At 43.2% G+C, this 19,649-nt stretch overlaps 2 long non-coding RNA genes across 8 annotated transcripts in view; one reads left to right on the top strand and one right to left on the bottom strand.

Annotated features, from left to right (window-relative positions):
• The window catches only part of LOC111092586, a 38,338-nt gene extending 21,816 nt beyond the window's left edge, over positions 1-16,522 (top strand). Inside the window, exons 5-7 of one of the 6 annotated variants that reach the window (XR_005379289.1) lie at positions 2,211-2,425; positions 15,038-15,144; positions 16,215-16,522. This is a non-coding gene — a long non-coding RNA (uncharacterized LOC111092586). Of the gene's footprint in view, positions 1-2,210; positions 2,426-15,037; positions 15,145-15,858; positions 15,981-16,214 lie in introns of those variants that run through there. The other 5 variants (XR_005379288.1, XR_005379293.1, XR_005379291.1 and 2 more) reach the window with 5 other exon arrangements.
• The window catches only part of LOC102156048, a 64,700-nt gene continuing 57,724 nt past the window's right edge, over positions 12,674-19,649 (bottom strand). For both annotated transcript variants that reach the window (XR_005379295.1, XR_005379294.1), the window contains one exon: positions 12,674-13,387. This is a non-coding gene — a long non-coding RNA (uncharacterized LOC102156048). The remainder of the gene's footprint in view (positions 13,388-19,649) is intronic.

Here is a 19,649-nt window from a genome sequence, read left to right as displayed (position 1 = left end):
CAGCCATCCTACAGCAGATGGCATTGGGGTTGGAAGGAAAGATTCTTCTAGGACCTGGTGGTTACATTCCATGAGCAGCTTTGATATAAAGATAATGGCATAGATCATGTAACCTTCACAGTAAACTACAGTACTAAGCATCACTATAATCTCCATTTCAAAGATGAGGAACCTGAGACTCAGGGAGGGGCAGTGACCCAAGTTTCAACAGGTGGAGGGTGAGGGGTCCAGACTTGAACCCTGTCCCCCAAGTACAAGTATGGCCCCAAGATCATTCAGGTGTTGGAGCCATAATGGGTCCTCCACAGCCTGCCCTTCTCCAATCCTAAAACTCCTTCTTGCTCCCCTTGGGGTTCTGGATGCAAATCCAGGTGCCAGTGGGGAGCCCCAAGCATCACCCAACAATCCGGGACTGCATGCACCACCTGATCGCCACCACCACAAAATGAGCACAGTGGGTCCATGTTCCCAACCCTGCCAAATGAGCTCTGAACTCACTTCTGAGGCCACAATAAGATCTCCTAGCTGTGGCCATTTTGTGCATTTATTTGCTAGATTAATGGCAGAAACAAAATTGCTTCTTCACCTTGGGACAGTCAGGGAAATCTGGAGACACCTGTGTGACAGCCCTATACATATTCCTCGATGTCAATCCTGCCTTTTGCTACGCTTTTTGTTATCAGAATGCAGTGTTTTCTTGCCCATGCTTTGCAAGGCCAAGGGGGACAGGCCACGAATGCATAGGTGAGAGGAATTTTAGGCCTCCTCCCTCCTTTCCTCTCCATTTGTCCTTCCCAGGGATGTGGGAAGAGAAGATGCTTCAGGTGGGGCCACAGGTCAATTTCTTCAGTGACCAGCTTTCAAGATTTAATAATAATAATAATAATAATAATAATAATAATAATAATAATACATTAACTTGCTCATATTGGGTTATGAGCTCCCATATTGGGTTATGGCTCCCTTTGAGCCAAGCCCTTCATATCATCTCACTTCGTCTTGGCATCAGCGCCGTGAGCATGGAATGGTTATTATTCCCATTTTGCAGACGAGAAAGCCTGAGGCACAAGATCACATAGCAATTTAGTGGAGGAGCCCAGACTTGGGCCAGCACTGTCTGACACCAGAGCCTGAACTCTTCACCAGAATCCACATAATATGCTCCATGAACCTGACTGACCCTTCCCTAGGCCCTAGTCGGGACTAAATGAGGGAAATAGGTCTTGGGAGTCTCCAGGGCCTAAACCCTTTGAAACATCCCCTGCTTTTAGGGCCCCCCATTCCTGTTTGAGTCCTGTCTCAGCTGCCCAGTGGTGGAGACCTCAAGCTCCAGGTCAAGCAGGAGGTCCCAGCCTCAGGCCCCCACTTTCCAGCCCTGTGGCCTTGGATCTTCTCTGAGCCTCAGTTTCTCCTGTATAAAAATGTCAAGTGAAAAAAAAAATGTCAAGTGAGGTGTGCTTGTTTGCGTGTTCTGCTAAGTCATAGATGTTCATGAAAAAAAAAAAAAGTTCCAAACATACAGGAGAGGAAAGTCTTTCTCAAAGCCCTGTCCTGGCCATCTTCCACGTTCTCCTCCCCAGACATAATCGCTATTACCAGTTTCTTACACATCCTTCTCCAGCAGGCCAAACAGAAAGTCCAATGATGGAGACTTTCCACGCCTGTGCTCTCTAAAACCCTGGCTACCGAGCACTTGAAATGTGGTTAATGGGATGAGGTACTAAATTCTGGGTACTACTGGATGTTAGCTCATTTAAGTAGCTGCACGTGGAGAGCTGGCTGCCATATTTGAGAGCACAAGTCTAGAGACTCTGATGACTAACATCCATGGAGCAATGACTATGTGGCAGGCAATATCCTAAGCACATCCCATGTAAATTCCTAGTTTGAGTAGGAACCCCACGAGTGGGTACTATATCACCTTTTTTCCCTCTCGAGATACTGAGGCACAACGAGATTAAATTCTCAAGAGGTCACTCTCCCAGGATGCAAAGGAGCTGTGATCTGAGCCCAGGCTGTTTGACTCCAGAGCCTGGGATCTTAGCCGCTATAGCTTGAGAGCCATCATAATCACATGAGCAGCTTAAATGGAGCATGGGCAATGAGCTTGGCATGTTGTCTGGCATGGAACAGGTGCTCAGGAACATACCTCAGCCTACCCTAAATTTCCCACCTCTGGGCCCTTGCTCATGCTTATGCCTCCTTTTCAGAATACCACTTCCTTCAATCCTTCCACTTCACCAAATCCCACCCAATGATCAGGCACCAAGGATGGGATAAAGTGGATCAGAGGCGTGAGTTGGCCTGGGCAAGACCTGAAGAAGTGGGGGCGTGGGGGAACGGGTCGCAGAACTCAGAGCAGACTGTGAAACAGTCCAAGCCACCCCCAGCAGGACAATGAGAAGACAGATATCATCTGTAGACAGTGAGTTGCATCTTGGGGAGCAGTGGGAAATGTGGTTAGGTAAGCATGGCTGGGAGAGGACATAAGAGTTTCAATTACCAAATATTAATTTATAAATGATTTAATAAGTGGTAAGGAGGTGGTATTGCTGTAATCATGCATTTAACATTTATTAAGCACCTACTTAATTAGTCAATAATCATCGGAGGCCACCTTAGAGTTTGCCCCCCATGGGACTGTCCTGAAGACAAACTGGACTTTCTGGTATACCTCCTCAGTGTCACCTTTTCCAAGTAGGGGAACATTTAAGGGGCAAATCTTTAAGTTCTCTACCTTTGTCCTGCTAACATGTTCTTTCTTTGTATATAAATCTACTCAATACGCCAATAAAAAAAAAAAAGTAAAAACAGAACCATTATCCCATTTTACAGATGGTAAAGCAGAGGCTGGGGAAGTTGGAGACAATTTGTCCGGGGTCACTTGACCTGTTAGTGGATGGGCTGGAATGAGCATGCAGGCCCCAGTCTGGGTGTCTTCATCCTGTGTCTAACTGTTCCCTTGCAGGGCACGGAGGTCTGTAAATTCCATCTGCCAAGAGGGGGCTTGCCAGCAAGAGGCATCTGGCATCCCTGGCACCAACTCAAAGGGCTGCCTTCCCGCTGCAGTGGGAAGAAATCCTTTTGCTTGGCATTCCACCTGCCATTTTCCACCTGGGTGGGTTTTAATCTCACAGACAACAGATATCTAAGCATCCCACCACCCTGGGGGAAAGCAAAACCTCAAAGTGGCCCAGGAAGAAGGGGCTGAGGGCTGTGCTCTGTGCCTAGGCACAAAGGGGCAGCTGTCATGCTCAGGATCCAGTGACTGAGAGACAGAGCATCCTACACAGAGCCTCTGGGGTGGGGGGAGCAGAAGCAGAGAGGGCAGCTCCTAGATCAATCTGTTTGCCCAATGGGGAAGGAGAGTGGGTCATCCCTTGGTGTCCAGGAAGAACCACCTGCTGTCTTGCTTCCCCTGGACCTGTCTTCCCTCCTAACAGTGCCTCTTCCTTCCCTGGCTCAGCTCTCTGTGTCTCAGGGGCTGTTTCCCAGGCTCCTGGGTCCACTGGATTCTGTCTAGATTCCACCAGTGAGAGCTTGGGCAGATTTGAGGACATGGGAAAGGGAGGACCCAGGACATTTCTCCCCCATCCTTCTCTGATATGGGTGTGAGTCTGACAGTGCTGGACTCGTTGGTGGCATCAGTTTCCCCTGTAATTCCAACTTATACCAGGTGGCCCCAGGCCCTGGGTGCCAATGGCACCACCCCCTCCCTATGTTTCTCCAGCCCTGGGGGAGGTAGCAGCTTCCCACTCTTGCTAATCTCTGACATGCCTCTTGTCTTAGTTTGCAGTACCCTCAAAGCGGATCCTGAAACAAAGACTGGGGTGCATGCAGTTTATTTGGGAAGTGGTGCCGGAAAACAAGTCAGGGAGGGAGTGGGGAAGTGAGATGGGGAAGGGATATAAGCTAAGGAAGGGTGTGTGAATGAGCTGGCCACTTCCATGGGCAAATGGGCTCAGTCCCACTGGAGAGCTTGTTGGGTTTTTTAAATGTTTTAATTTAAATTCAATTAATTAACATATAATGTATTATTGTTTTCAGAGATAGAGGTCAATGACTCATCAGTTTTATATAACACCCAATGCTAATTACATGATGTGCCTTCCTAATGCCCATCACCCAGTTTCTCCATCCCCCACCCCCAGTCGCCCTCAGATTGTTTCCTATGATTAAGAGTCTCTTATGGTTTGTCTCCCTCAATGATTTCATCTTGTTTTATATTTCCCTCCCTTCCCCTATGATCCTGTTTCATTTCTTAAATTCCACATATCAGTGAGATCATATAATTATCTTTCTCTGACTTATTTCACTTAGCGTATTATCTTCTAGTTCCATCCATGTTGTTACAAATGGCAAGATTTCATTTTTGATGGCTGAGTAGTATTCCATTGTGCATATATATCTACTTATCACATCTTCTTTATCCATTCATCTGTCAATGAACACCTGGGCTCTTTCCATAGTTTGGCTATTGTGGGCATTGCTGCTATAAACATTGGGGTGCAGGTGCTCCTTCAGATCATTATATTTGTATCTTTGGGGTAAATCCCCAGTAGTGCAATTGCTAGGTCATAGGGTAGCTCTATTTTCAACTTTTTAAGAAACCTCCACACTGTTTTCCAGAGTGGCTGCATTCCCACGAACAGTGTATGAGGGTTCCCCTTTCTGCACATTCTCACCAACATCTGTCATTTCCTGACTTGTTAATTTTAGCCATTCTGACTGGTGTGAGGTTGTATCTCATTGTGCTTTTGATTTGTGTTTCCCTGATGCCAAGTGATATTAAGCATTTTTTCATGTGTCTGTTGGCCATGTGTATGTCTTCTCTGGAGAAATGTCTGTTCATGTCTTCTACCCATTTCTTTTTTTTTAAATAAATTTATTTTTTATTGGTGTTCAATTTACCAACATACAGAATAACACCCAGTGCTTATCCCATCAAGTGCCCCCCTCAGTGCCCGTCACCCATTCACCCTCTTCTGCCCATTTCATGATTGGATTATTTGTCTTTGCTGTTCAGTTTGATAAGTTCTTTATAGATTTTGGGTACTAGTCCTTAATCTGATAAGGCATTTGCAAATATCTTCTCCCATTCTGTCAGTTGTCTTTTGGTTTTGTCAACTATTTCCTTTGCTGTGCAGAAGCTTTTTATCTTGATGAAGTCCCAATAGTTCATTTTTTGCCTTTGTTTGCCTTGTCTTTGGAGATGTGTCTAGTAAGAAGTTGCTGCAGCCAAGGTCAGAGGATGCTGCTTGTGTTCTCCTCTAGGATTTTGATGGATTCCTGTCTCACATTTAAGTCTTTCATCCATTTTGAGTCTATTTTTGTGTATGGTGTGAGGAAGTGGTCCAATCTCATTCTGCATGTGGCTGTCCAATTTTCCCAAAACCATTTGTTGAAGTGAGTGTGTTTTTTCTATTGAATATTCTTTTCTGCTTTGAAGATTAGTTGACTGTAGAGTTGAGGGTCCATTTCCGGGTTCTCTATTCTGTTCCATTGATCTAAATGTCTATTTTTGTGCCATTACAATACTGTCTTGATTATTACAGCTTTGTAATAGAGCTTGAAGTGCAGAATTGTGATACCATCAGTTTTGGCTTTCTTTTCCAACATTGCTTTGGCTATGGAGGTCTTCTCTGGTTCTATGCAAATTTTAGGATTATTTGTTCCAACTCTGTGAAATAAGTTGATGATATTTTGATAGCGATTACATTGAATGTATAGATTGCTCCAGGTAGCATAGACATTTTAACAATATTTGTTCTTCCCAATCCAAAAGCATGGAACATTTTTCCATTTCTTTGTGTCTTCCTCAATTTCTTTCATGAGTGTTCTATTGTTTTCTGAATACATATCCTTACCTCTTTGCTTAGGTTTATTCCTAGATATCTTATGGTTTTGAGTGCAATTATAAATGGGATTGACTACTTAATTTCTTTCTTCTGCCTCATTATTTGTGTATAGAAATGCAACTGATTTCTGTGCATTGTTTTATATCCTGCCACTTTGCTGAATTGCTGTATGACCTCTAGCAATTTTGAGGTGGAGTCTTTTGGGTTTTCCACATAAAGTATAATGTAATCTGCAGAGTGAGAGTTTGACTTCTTTTTTGCCAATTAGGATGCCTCTTATTTCTTTTTGTTGTCTGATTGCAGAGTCTAGGACTTCTACTATGTTGAACGGCAGTATGAGAGTAGATATCCCTGCTGTATTCCTGACCTTAGGGGAAAAGCTCTTAGTTTTTCCCTGTTAAGAATGATATTCATTGTGGACTTTTTGTAGATGGCTTTTATGATATTGAAGTATGTTCCCTCTATCCCTACACCGTGGAGAGTTTTAATCAAGGAAGGATGCTATACTTTGTCAAATGCTTTTTCTGCATCTACTGAGAGGATCATACGGTTCTTGTCCTTTTATTAATTAATGTGGTGTATCACATTGATTGATTTGTGGATGTGGAAACCATCCTTGCAGCCCAGTAATAAATCCCACTTGGTGATGTTGAATAATCTCTTTAATGTACTTTTGGATCCTATTGGCTAGTATTTTGGTGAAAAATTTTGCATCTATGTTCATCAGGGATATTGGTCTGTAATTCTCCTTTTCTGTGGGGTCTTTGCTTTGGGGATCAAGGTAATCCTGACCTCATAGAATGAGTTTGGAAGTTTTCCTTCCATTCCTATTCTTTGAAACAGCTTCAGAAGAATAGGTATTAATTCTTCTTTAAATGTTTGGTGGAATTCCCCTAGGATGCCATCTGGCCCTGGATTCTTGTTTTTGGGAGATTTTTTTTATTACTGCTTCAATTTCCCTGCTGGTTATGGGTCTGTTCAGGTTTTCTTTTTCTTCCTGTTTCAGTTTTGGTAGATTATACATCTCTAGGAATGCAACCATTTCTTCCAGATTGTTTAGTTTGTTGGCTCATAATACATTCTTAAAATAGTTTGCATTTCTTTGGTGTTCGTTGTGGTCTCTCCTCTTTCATTCATAATTTGATTTATTTGGGTCCTTTCTCTTTTCTTTTTGATAAGTCTAGCCAGGGGTTTATCAATCTTATTAATTCTTTCAAAGAACCAGCTCTTAATTTTGTTGATCTGTTATACTATTCTTTTGGTTTCTAGTTCATTGATTTCTGCTCTAATCTTTATTATTTCTCTCCTCCTGCTGGGTTTAGACTTTATTTGCTCTTCTTTCTCCAGCTCCTTTAGGTGTGAGGTAAGGTTATGTATTTGAGACCTTTCTTGTTTCTTAAGAAAGGCTTGTATTGCTATGTACTTCCCTCTTAGGGCTGCCTTAGCTGGAACCCAAAGGTTTTGAACAGTTGTGTTTTCATTTTCATTTTCATTTGTTTCCATAAATTTTTTAAATTCTTCTTTTTCTGGTTGACTCATTCTTCCTTTAGTAGGATGCTCTTTAGCCTCCGTGTATTTTAGTTCTTTCCAAAATCCTCCTGTGATTGAGTTCCAATTTCAAAACATTGTGGTCCAAAAATGTGCAGGGAATGATCCCAGTCTTTTGGTACCAGTTAAGACTTGATTTGTGGCCCAGTATGTGATCTATTCTGGAGAATGTTCCATGTGCACTTGAAAAGAATGTGTATTTTGTTGCTTTAGAATGGAATGTTCTGAATATATCTGTGAAGTCCATTTGGTCCAGTGTGTCACTTAAAGCCTTTGTTTCCTTGTTGATCTTCTGCTTGAGTGATCTGTCCATTGCAGTGAGTGGGGTAATTAAAGTCCCCTACTATTATTGTATTATTATGGATGTGTTTCTTTAATTTTGTTATTAATTGGCTTATATAATTGGTTGCTCCCATGTTAGGGGCATAAACTTTTACAATTGTTAGATCTTGCTGGATAGACCCTTTAATTATGATATAATGTCCTTCTCATGTCTTATTACAGTCTTTGATTTAAAATCTAATTTGTCTAATACAAGAATTTCCACCTCCACTTTCTTTTGATGTCCATTAGTATGATAAATGGTTTTCCACCCCCCTCATTTTCAATATGGATATGTCTTTGGGTCTAAAACAAGTCTCTTGCGGACTGCATATTGATGGATCTTGCTTTTTTACCCAATCTGATACTCTGTGTCTTTTGATTGGGGCATTTAGTCCATTTACATTCAGAGTAACTATTGAAAGATCTTAATTTGGTGCCGTTGTATTACCTGTAAAGTCACTGTTTCTGTATATTGTCCCTGTTCCTTTCTGGTCTATGTTATTTTTGGGTTCTCTCTTAGCTTAAAGGATCCCTTTTAATATTTCTTAAAGGGCTGGTTTGATCACTTATTCTTGTAGTTTGTTTGTCTTGGAAGCTTTTTATCTTTCTTTCTATTTTGAAAGACATCCCTTCTGGATAAAGTATTCCTTGCTTTTTCATTTAGCATCCTGAATATATCATGCCATCTTTTCTGGCCTGCCAGGTCTCTGTGGGTAGGCCCGCTACCAGGCTAATGTTTCTACCCTTGTAGGTTATGGACCTCTTGTCTCAAGCTGCTTTCAGAATTTTCTCTGTCTCTGAGATTTGCCAGTTTCACTTTTATATGTTGGGGTGTTGACCTATTTTATTGATTTTGAGGAGGGTTCTCTCTGCCTCCTGGACTTGATGCCTGTTTCCTTCCCCAGATTAGGGAAGTTCCCTGCTAAAATTTGCCCCAATATATCTTCTGCCCTCCCCCCTTTTCCTCTTCTTCTGGGATCCCAATTATTCTAATATTTTTTTTGCTTTATTGTATCACTTATCTCTCAAATTCTCCCCTCCTAATCCAGTAGTTATTTATTTCTCTTTCTCAGCTTCTTTATTCTCCATCATTATGTCTTTTATATCACTAATTCTCTCTTCTGCCTCATTTATCCTAGCAGTTAGAGCCTCCACTTTTTATTGCATCTCATTAATAGCCTTTTTAATTTCAACTTGATTAGATTTTTGTTCTTCTATATCTCCAAAAAGGATTCTCTAATGTCTTCTATGCTTTCTTTCAAGCCCAGCTAGTATCTTTATAATCATTATTCTGAACTCTAGTTCCAACATCTTACATATGTCCATACTGATTAGGTCCCTGGCAGTCAGTACTGCCTCCTGTTCTCTTTTTTTAAGGTGAGTTTTTCCATCTTGTCATTATTTCAGAAAGTGGTCACTTTTCTATTTATAGAGTTGCAGCTAGTCTTTTCTTAGATCTCTGGTTGAGTTCACAGGTGTTCAGAATGATTTGATAGCTATCAAGCTGAATTCCTGGGACCAGATAAAACTAAGGTCTCCTACTCCTCTGCCATCTTGGACTCTCTCCCAAAGTGAAGTCCTTCTAAAAAGGGATGTTTCCTTGGGAAACATACCTCAGAGTCAACCCACTGGAGGAATGAGAAGCTATGTCATTTACTTAATTCTATCTCCCTTGTCTGAGGGCTGGCTCTGGGGTGTTAACTGTCTCATACCTCCAGACTATACCTGCAAGCTCCCAAGTCCAGAAGAAAGACCTCATTCAGAGAAGTAGAGTTAAATGTGCTGGAAGTGGAATGGAAAAGACACTGCATGAAAGAAGATGGACAAGTGACCAACGAGCACATGAAAGATGCTCAACAGCATTAGCCACACAACAATAAAACCACAATGAGATAACACCACCCACCCACCAGAATGGCTAAAGCTGAACAGGCTGATAATAACAAGTATGAGTGAAGATGTAGGACAACCGGAACTCTTATCCACTCCCAGTGGCAATTATAAAAATGATACAACCACTTTGTGTAAATATGTGTTTCTTATCAAACTAAACAAGCACTTCCTCGAAGGTGCAGCCATCACTCTCCTAGGTACATACTCAAGAAACATAAAAGCATATGTCCACACAAAGACTGGTATGCAAATGTTTTTAGTGCTCTGTTTATACTAAACAAAGACTGGAGACATTCCAGATATCTATCAGCAGATGAATGGATAAAGAAATGGTGACATATTCATATTCAATGGAACATTACTCAACCATAAAAATGAACAAATTTTTAATGTATGCAATAACAGGGATGAATCTCAAAATTTAAAATGTTCATGGAAGAAGCCAGGTACCAGCTATATGATTCCATTTATGTGAATGGGAACATAATTCACATAAGGAATTATGTGGAATCTTCCCACTAGGGAAGATACAACCAATCTATGATGCTGGTGGTCAGAATGGGCATTGTCTGGGAGCAGAGATGGTACTGGCTGGAAAGGGAGATGAGGGAAACTTCCAGAATAAGACTGCTTCATATCTTGATCTTAGTGATTGGTCATACCATGCTCTCAAATGTAAAAATTCATACACTTTTGATTTTGTGTCTTTTATGTAAAGCATACACCTTTATTTTTAAAAGTACAAAATATAATAAATGAGGAGTTCCATTCTTAAAAGTTCTGCTCCAAACCCTTAGCTGGTTACTGAGGATGACTGCAGTTGGGGTCTCCAGCCTCATTAGGGAAAGGTAAGGGAGGGCTCAGGACAGGCTGAGGCTTTGGAGCTGCCAGTGCAGAAAACACACTCGCTCCCGTCACTGACTTATGATTAAGAATTTTCCTCCTGGCCTCTGAGTGTTTTACTGGCTCATCCATCAATCTGTCACGGCGGCCGTCAAGGCAAGAGCAGCAGAAAACTAACAGCTCACACCCAAACAGCCTGAATAATTCAACACCCGCCACAGCCTCTGGACACTAGGAGCATGAAGCTAATTTTTTATTTATTTCTCAGGCTCTGCAGTTTATTTTCATGCCCCTGGAGCATGCCCCTGGAGGCTCAGAGAGTGGGTATGGGACTTCCATGGATCTAGAGAGGATGAGCCAAAGCCATAGACCTGGGGTATTCCACCCTGATGTCTGGGGCAGGACAATGGACCCAAAGCAGGGGCACTGTCAAATGAGGGCGTCTAAACAGTGGACAGAAAGAGCAGATACTGGAGTCTCAAGATTTTAGATCTGGGTGAGCCACTTCTCAGCTGTGTGGTCTTAAGCAAATCACTTACATGGTGCTTACTTTGTGCCCCTGGCCCGGGGCCAGGCACCTGAATAAAGGGTGCCATTAACATTGGTCCTAGAAGTTCATGTCTGCCACCATCATTTTTGCAAAGGATCTTAGAAGATTAGGGGCTGGACTGAAAAATAGGAAGGTCTGCCCAGCTCCCTTATCCCCAATCTAGGAAAGATTTGTGACCTCCAGGAAGGGATGAGCTGCCACCACAAACCCTCTGGGCTCTTTGGAGAAGGAAAACAGTGGGCAACTCCTTGATTTATGCAACATTTCAAGGGCCTGAGAAATGCTTACCCAGTCCTGGCAATGTGTCACATGGGTGGCACTTTCAGGATTTCTGAGTCAGAAACCATTTTTATAGGGAACAAATATTCTTGTGGTTGTAGCCCCTTGAGTCCCCAGGGGTTCCCTGTATCTGTTAGCTACTTATTGAACTTTGAGGGTGAGCAACATCCAGTAGTGGACAAGTCAGACCAGGAAGTTCCCAGGCACCAGGGAGCTCAGGCATGGGCTCCTTTTCTTCAGAAGCTAATCACTTTGGGACACCTGGGTGGCTCAGTCAGTTAAGCATCTGACTCTTGATTTCAGCTCAGGTCATGATCTCAGGGTCCTGAGACTGAGCCCTGCGTCTATCTCTGCACTTAGCGAGGACTCTGCTTGTCCCTCTCCCTCTACTCCTCCCCCTATTTGTGCTTTCTTTCTCTAAAATAAAATAAGTAAGTAAATCTTTTTTTAAAAAAAGAAGTTAATCACTTTGGGGAAACCAAGGCAGCTCAGTAGCTCTAAGGCTTCTCTCTCAGGGCAAGGTGGAGAAGGCTGATTCCCAATAATCTTCTGGGAAGAAAGGGTCCAGAATGATCAAACCCTCCTGCCTCAGGAAATACCAGATAATTCCTCATTACCAGCTCCTTACTTCCCTAGCAGAAAGTTCTGATGAGGAGTAAAAGGAAAGAATCTCTGCATCAGTGGTTCTCAAACTTGAATTAACATCAGAATCAACAGGGAGGGCTTTTTAAAACACAGATTGCCAGGTACACCTCAAAGTTTCTCATTCAGTAAGTGTGGGGAAGCACCTGGAAATGTGCATTTCCAACAATTTCCTACAAATACTGCTGCGGTTGCCCTGGTGACCACACTTTGAGAACAAGTCTGGATGAAAGATGGGGAAAATGGAGTTAAAATTGTAGCCTTGCCATATCCTGGCAGTGTGACCTTACACAATCTACTTGGCCTCTCTGAGACTCAGTTTCTTCATCTTGACAGGGTTAAGATCAGAGACAATAAACACTGACACTTCATAGGCCCTCAATATAACACCCCCAGGTGACAATTCCTTCAAGATATATATATATATATATATATATATATATATATATATATATATATATCGAGAGAGAGAGAGAGAGAGAGAGAGAGAGAGAGTAAGTGGGGAGGGGAAGTGCAAAGGAAAAGAGAGAGAGAGAATCCTAAGTAGGCTCCATGCTGAGTGTAGAGCCCAATGAGGGGCTTGATCTCACAACTCTGAGATCATGATCTGCAACAAAATCAAGAGTTGGACATTCAACTGGACTGAGCCACCCACATGCCTGCACCCCCCACAATAGATTAAAAATAATCTATTATTTTTGCTTTCAATGTAGACCACTGCAGCAAAACAGCCTCCTTGAATTCATTTTTTTTAAATCAATGGTTTCACAAAGAAATCAGTGGCTTCACAGAGCAGAGTTCCATGAAGTCATAAGTTAGAGCCAGGATCTGTAGAACTCACAGGAAACTCTCAGCATCACATTAAGCAGAATGGATGCCCAGATTTGTCTGTGCACACAAAATAGTGTTAACCTAAAGAATCAATTAACTTCTTGGCAGACAGGCCATCTAACCCCAGGGCACCCAGTGAGGGCTTGCTCACCCCAGCTGCCCTGAGCGACACAGAAGCAAATCTTCTAAGTCCTTTTCTTTCTAGTGTCCACATGATTAAGGACAAGATGCGTCACGGAGCTTCTCAATCAGGGGGCAACTCCATTAACAATCCTCAGATGGCAAAATGTCATTGGCCATGTTGTCCTGGGCAGGGAGGGCCCAAGGTAAATGATACCTGCACTTCATAAGCTGCAAGTAATGATGTTCTATTGCAAGGTATTCTTTTATTGCAATGCTAAACCTGAGCTCTTGAGGCCTCGGTTTGATATTCCCACTCTGATGTTGCATAATGCTAAGTACAATAGTCTGAGGTGAAATCAGGAACAGGGATCAAAGTGGGATCGAGAGAGGCTGAGATTTGGACAGGCTATAAGGGCCGAGCTAGGAGGACAGGTCCACTTCAGCACCACAGACAGCACCACGCAGCAGCGCTTCTCTGGGGGGAAATTGCTTGAATCTGTGTGAAGACAAAGGTACATATGATAGTAACATTCACATTGTGGTCTAAATCAGGGTTTCCCAACCCTGGCGCTATTGACATTTTGGGCCAGATAATTGTGGAGGGCTCTCCTATGCATTATAGGGTGTTTAGAAACATCCTTGGACTCTACTCACTCCACCCCCGATAAAAAAAATAGCCATTGCCCAATGTCCTCAAGGGGACAAACTCATTCCTACTTGAGAACTACAGACCTAAGTGAATAGCACTTTCTGGAGTTGTAGAGTGTACGTCTATATACATCTATGAGATTACTCTCACAGCCCAACCTTCAAACTGCTTCAAATAGGACTTAAGGAGCCCTCTTCTTTATTCTGGTAGGAAGGACTAAGTGGGTTAAAAAACAGGCAAACAAGTAAAATAAGTAAATAAAATAAAGACTGTAATAAGTGCCATGAAAAAAAACAGAGGGATGTGATCAGAAGATAATGCGAGAACATGTGCGCTAGACAAGGGAATCCTGGTATGCTGTTGGTGGAATGCAAACTAGTACAGCCACTGTGGAAAACAGTATGGAGGGTCCTCAAAATTAAAAAGAGCTACCATATGACCCAGAAATTCCACTTCTGGGTATTTATCCAAAGAAAGTGAAAACATTAACTTGAAAAGACATATACACCCCCATGTTCATTGCAGCTTTATTTACAAGAGCCAAGACGTGGAAACAACCTAAGTGTCCATCAGTGTCCATTAATTTTCATTGCCTTTGTCAAAGTCTGAGGCTACGTCCATTTCTTCCTTGAGATTCACTGGGAATCAAGCATTGACTTTTCCATACATATTTTTTTTCTAGGCAGTGGTGAACACAGATGTGCATTTAGGAGAGGGCAGATGGCTAGGATTTCTTTTTCATATGTGGGCTTTGGGAACTCCTCAGAAGACCTCACTATCCCCCAGTGCTCCATAAACAGGAAAGTTGGAGATGTCCTGAGTGTCCCCTTGGGAGGGTAGGAGGAGGTTGTTCTTAAAGTGCTGAAATCATTGACTTTTGAAGGACACATGGGGGAAGAGACAAAATTAAATCTCAGGAAAGGGAATTATAATGGCAACATCCATGCACTGGAGCTCTGGAATCAAACAGAGGTGGGTTTAAAACCCACCTCCCCCACTTATTAGCTGTGAGACCCGAGGCAATTGACTTTACCCTTCTGAACTTCAGTTTCCTCATAGGCAAAATGGAATTAATAATAATACCTATTTCGTAGGGTTCCAGAAGGGCAAGGAACAAAATAAGATTCAAATAAAATGTAAGCGTCACAAGAATGCAAACATGGTAGGGTCCTGAAATTGTGTTGGTATTATACCCACATATCTTTTATATATACATATTAGTTAAGTTAATGATTTGATGATGGGTGAGTGCCTGGGTCAAAAAATAATAAACCAGAGAGAAGGGATGCTTGTTACATAATAGCAGAGAGTTTAATAACACTTCTCCCTGGAGTGATATGGAAATTGGATAATGTATATAATCTAGTGGGTGATCTAGATAAAAAGATCTCCAGGAAGAATGTTGTGGATGACACCTGTTCTTCTTTTCTTCTCTTTTCTTTTCTTCTTTTCTTTTCTTTCTTTTATTTTTCTTTTCTTTCTGCCCGTTTCTTCTAGATGCTTATAGTAATATGCAAGAGGAGAGAGATAAATTAAAGAAATGACCATCAAACAAAAAGGAGACAGACCTTGATAGTTTTGGAAGTTGCCCATATCTCCAGATGGTAAATGTTAAAACTACATGTTTCCAGACAGAGATCAAATCCAGGGCACTGTCAGGAAGTAGGGGATAAAGATGAAGTTGGGGTATGACTGTAAAATCCCTTATTAATGCCCCCAAAAGACCTAAGCTAGTGCTGCAAATAACCAATCAGTCGAACCACACAGATTTAGTAAATTTAAGAGTACTGTGCCTCAGCTGCCTTGGGATTTTTCAGCAGATGCTCAAGGAAGACAAGAATTTATCTCAATGACATTCACAGGTGTGGAGGCCTTTTTTTTTTTTTAATGGAATGAACCTGTAATAAGATCACAAAAATTTTAATAGAAATGTATTGGCAACAACACGGCCAGCTTAGATTGAAAGAGACAAGAATTACAGGGATTAAAAAGGGGCCTTTTGGACTCTCACACCTCTACAGAGGGAAAGTAGGATGAGAAAATAGCTCATCTGCAAACACAGACTTCCTGTGTTTCATGCGGAAAGATGAATCAGAGGGTGAAACCAGGAGCCATAGAGATTTATTCCCAGACTTTGAGTTCCAATTTTAAAAACTGCCAACTTGTGCCTGCTGTATTTAAGAATTGTAATGGACCAGTAACCTGTGTGCCTCTTTTATCCGCCTCGTCCTTACTTTTAAACAGGAGTGTCTATAGCTTTTGTCCCCTGCTTTCCTCTATGCATGTGTATATAGGAATCCAGATAACTTTGTTCACAGGTCTCAGAGAGAGAGGAGCAATAATTAAGGAGCTCTACCAAAGACACCACATCTGAGGATCTTCATCCAGACCTACACTTGAGTTGATGATGAGATTCTGACTTTGAGCTGATGCTATAATGGGATGTAACTCTTAGGGGCTGTTGGTGGGGAGGCAGGGGCAAGTGAGGGGGGTAAGGAATGTATTTTATACATTGGAGGAATATGAGCCACTGGGACCAGAGGGCAAACTGTGCTAGCCACTCTCCAAGATGGGTCCTGTGTAGTCCTCTTCTATGCTGACCTGTGTAACCACTAGGATATTACAAAAATGACATTGTGTGAGTTCTAAGGTTATGTCATTTAAAAAATTGCAGTTTCCATCTTGCTCTCTTCTCGTCCACTCTTGGAAGTTAAGCTACTCTGTGGTGAGGGTCCTGAAGCAATCCTGTGGAAAAGTACTGATGGCAAGGAACTGAAGTCTTCTGCCAATACCCATAACCAATGTGCCAGTGACACAAATGACCCATTTTGAAACTAAATCCTCCCACGCTGGTCAAGCCTTTAGAGGACTACCAACCTCAGCTGACATCATGACTGCAACCTCATGAGAGACACCAATCCAGGAACCACTCAGCTAAACTCCTAAATTTCCAACCTATGGAAGCTGTGAGAGAATAAACATCCATTGTCATTTTAAGGCTAAGTTTTGGGATGATTTATTGAGCGGCAGTAGAGAACTAATACAAATTTCCCAAAGCATGTAACCCATTCCTTAGAACAAACTAAGGCTTAATAAACCAAATGCCCAATGTTATTATTAATAGAAAGGTAATAGAAAGGGGATTTGCCCTTGAATAATACAACTTATCATCCTCCTCTTGCATATTGCTATACACATCAAGAAGAAACAGGTTTCATCTGCAACATTCTATCTGAAAAGCTCCTTATCCTTACCCAGTTGACTACATACATTATCTAATTTCTGTGTTACCCTAGGAGAAAGCGTTACTAAGCTATCTACTGCTATGTAACAGTCACCCCCTTCCGCCTGAGTTATCATTTATTCATGCTTGCACTCACTCATCAAATCATTAACACTATTCCTGGCAGAGGGAATAGCATGTGCAAAAATCTCGAGGTGACAGTGAGCAAATGTTAGTCAAACTGAAGACGCTCTGTATGCCCGCATAAGGGGCTGCACAGAGGTAGAGAGGAGGGGCCAGATCCTAAAGGGCCTCATAGAGCTTTAGCAGAAGTCTGGGCTTTATCCAGGGCAGTGGGGAGCCATGGAAGAGAATAAACGGAGGAGAGATAAATGTGCATCTTAGGAAGTTCACTCTGGTGACAGCATGGAACATGGTTGCAAGGGAGCAACAGTACAGAGAGCATGAGCAGGTAAAGGTGGTTAGCTTGGAATGGTGAATGGCTTGAGGGATATAGCAAGGTGGACAGAGGATCCCAACTTCAACAGCCATAGAGGGAGAATCAATCAAATTCCTGGTCATAATTGTTTTTATAAACGAAAGCATAAGCAATAGGAAGGTTGGAATTGAGGACTTTGCCTTATGTCCGTTTTCTTGTGTTCCCTCTCCTCCCTATGCCTAGAGAGCCCTGGGGACAGGTTGGCCTGGGTCACCCAACTCCCTCAAGCCACACGGCCAGGAAATAATTGCATTTGCCTGCTCCCCAAGGTAGCCGACCCAGATGAGGAAGACACGGAGGCGGGGCAGCCGCAGCACTGGGGGTACTCCTGAGTTAATTGAGAGCACACGGGATGAGCTGCTGCTCTGTTTTCATCTCAATGGATCTAATTAGACAAGCAGCAATTGTGCTAAATGGACTGGCCCAGCAGACCAAGGCCACGGCTGGATGCCTAGGGACCCAGGCAGGAGTCAAAGCAATCTCTGCCAAGATAATGGTCTTTCTTGAAAGAGATGGGGCCAGGGGTAGTGTGGCTGGGGCTTGTTGGACATATGCAACCTGCAGAAATCAGATTTCCATGGACACAATTACAAAGTCATGCCATAATTCACTAAGATCTACTGAGTCTCTCCAGAGCTCCCACTACAGGCCAGACACTGCCCAGCACGGGGGACACGGCTATGAATAAGATGGACTTGTCCCTGCCCTCCTAGAGATTACATTCTAGCAGATTAACATGTCACAGCCAAATGATCGCACATGAGATGAAATAATCATGGCCAAGCAGCAAGGGAGATTCCCAGGGCTGTGAGGAGTGTGGTAAGTAAGAACCAACACTGACCGAGTGACTATTAGGCACACATTTTAACTCATTTAATCATTACAACAACCCCCACGTGGAAGGTTTTATTCTTGGCAGTTCTATTTTGCAGATGAGGAAATTGAGGCCCAGAGAGAGGAAGTGACTTTCTCAAGGTGACCTGGAAGGGAAGTAGCAGAGCTGGGATTTGAATCAGGTGCTCCGGCTCTAGCATCCAGATGCCTCACTGCCACCAGGCAGAGGGTTGTACAAAGGTCCTGTGGTGGGAAGGAGGGTAAGTATTAGAGGAACTGCCAAGAGGCAAGGGAACTGGATGGCAGAGACGGGGGGAGGAGGAGGATACAAGCAGATGCCTGGAGGAGGGCAGGTGGAAGTTAGGGCCAGACCCCAATGGATGTGTGAGTCGTGTCAGGCAGGGACATATGTCTTTATTTTAAGGGCAGTAGGGAGCCACAGAAGGGTTTTCAGCAAGGGAGGGATGTAACCAACTTTGATTCTTACCCACCCAGCAGCAACAGGAGGTCAGGAGAACACACATTTGACAGATGAGGAATCTGAGGTCAGAGAGATAGGGTGCCTCAACAGAATAAGATGGGAGGATCTAGAAGGGCACATCAACTGGGTAACCTTGGGCAAGCTCCTTGACCCCTCTGGGCCTCTACTTCCCCATCTGTAAAATGGGGACATAGGGTGATCATCAAAGACCATTTTAGCTCTGACCTGCTAATATCACTTGGCTGTTTCTTTTTTCTGTGTGTTCTTCCTCCAATCTAATGCCATATAAAATCCCCACTAAGCACTAGGCGCTATACTGGTTCCAGTCCCAACACTGGAGGAAGATTACTGAGCATCACCTGCTGCTTTCACATCCCTGCATTATGCCCCAAATTCAGGGGGTACCCTGTACCTGCCAAACTCACCCAGGACTCCCACCTAACACCAGCCCCGTGCCACCCGCTCCAACAGCTGTGGCCACAGCAGGCCTTCCGTCTCCACTCAGGATCATTTTTCCCTCTGATGAAAACAGATGGAGAGACTTGGAAGGAAACACAGCCCAGCCCCTACCCCAGGGCTCATGGCTCTGGGATGGGAGGAGCGCCAGAGCTCATTTCGACACCAGCTGCCTCACTTGGGCTCCAGGTTCCAAGGCCAGCTCCCCGGAGACTTTTCCTGCCTCTCTGCAGGCCATGGGAGCTCAGATTTCATTTCCTTGAGCTCTGGTTGCTCCAAGCCCAGCTCCTCCTTCTGCTGGCACAGCACCATCTCTCTGGCAGCACCTCTCCCTGGAGAGGACTCCACTCAGCTCTTTCTCCAAGGACTTCAGGAGGTGGACAAGGCCCCACTGCTACCCCTGTCCCCCACCCCCACCCCCACCAGCAGACCTCCATCCACGCAGGGATCTAGGAGCCATGGCCTCCACTTTATATGTAGACCCAGTTCAGAACTGATGGTGCTCAGAGGACATTTGGGGACAGGAATTGATAAATAATTATAAAAAGTTTAGAAATGTACAAGCTCCTCATCCCAGTAGCACCTTTTCTAGAAATGTCTCTTACAAAAATATTTG

This window comes from Canis lupus, chromosome 26 (assembly GCF_011100685.1).
Source record: "Canis lupus familiaris isolate Mischka breed German Shepherd chromosome 26, alternate assembly UU_Cfam_GSD_1.0, whole genome shotgun sequence".
Taxonomy (NCBI): Eukaryota; Metazoa; Chordata; class Mammalia; order Carnivora; family Canidae; genus Canis; species Canis lupus.
This window is presented reverse-complemented; position numbering and strand designations above follow the sequence as displayed.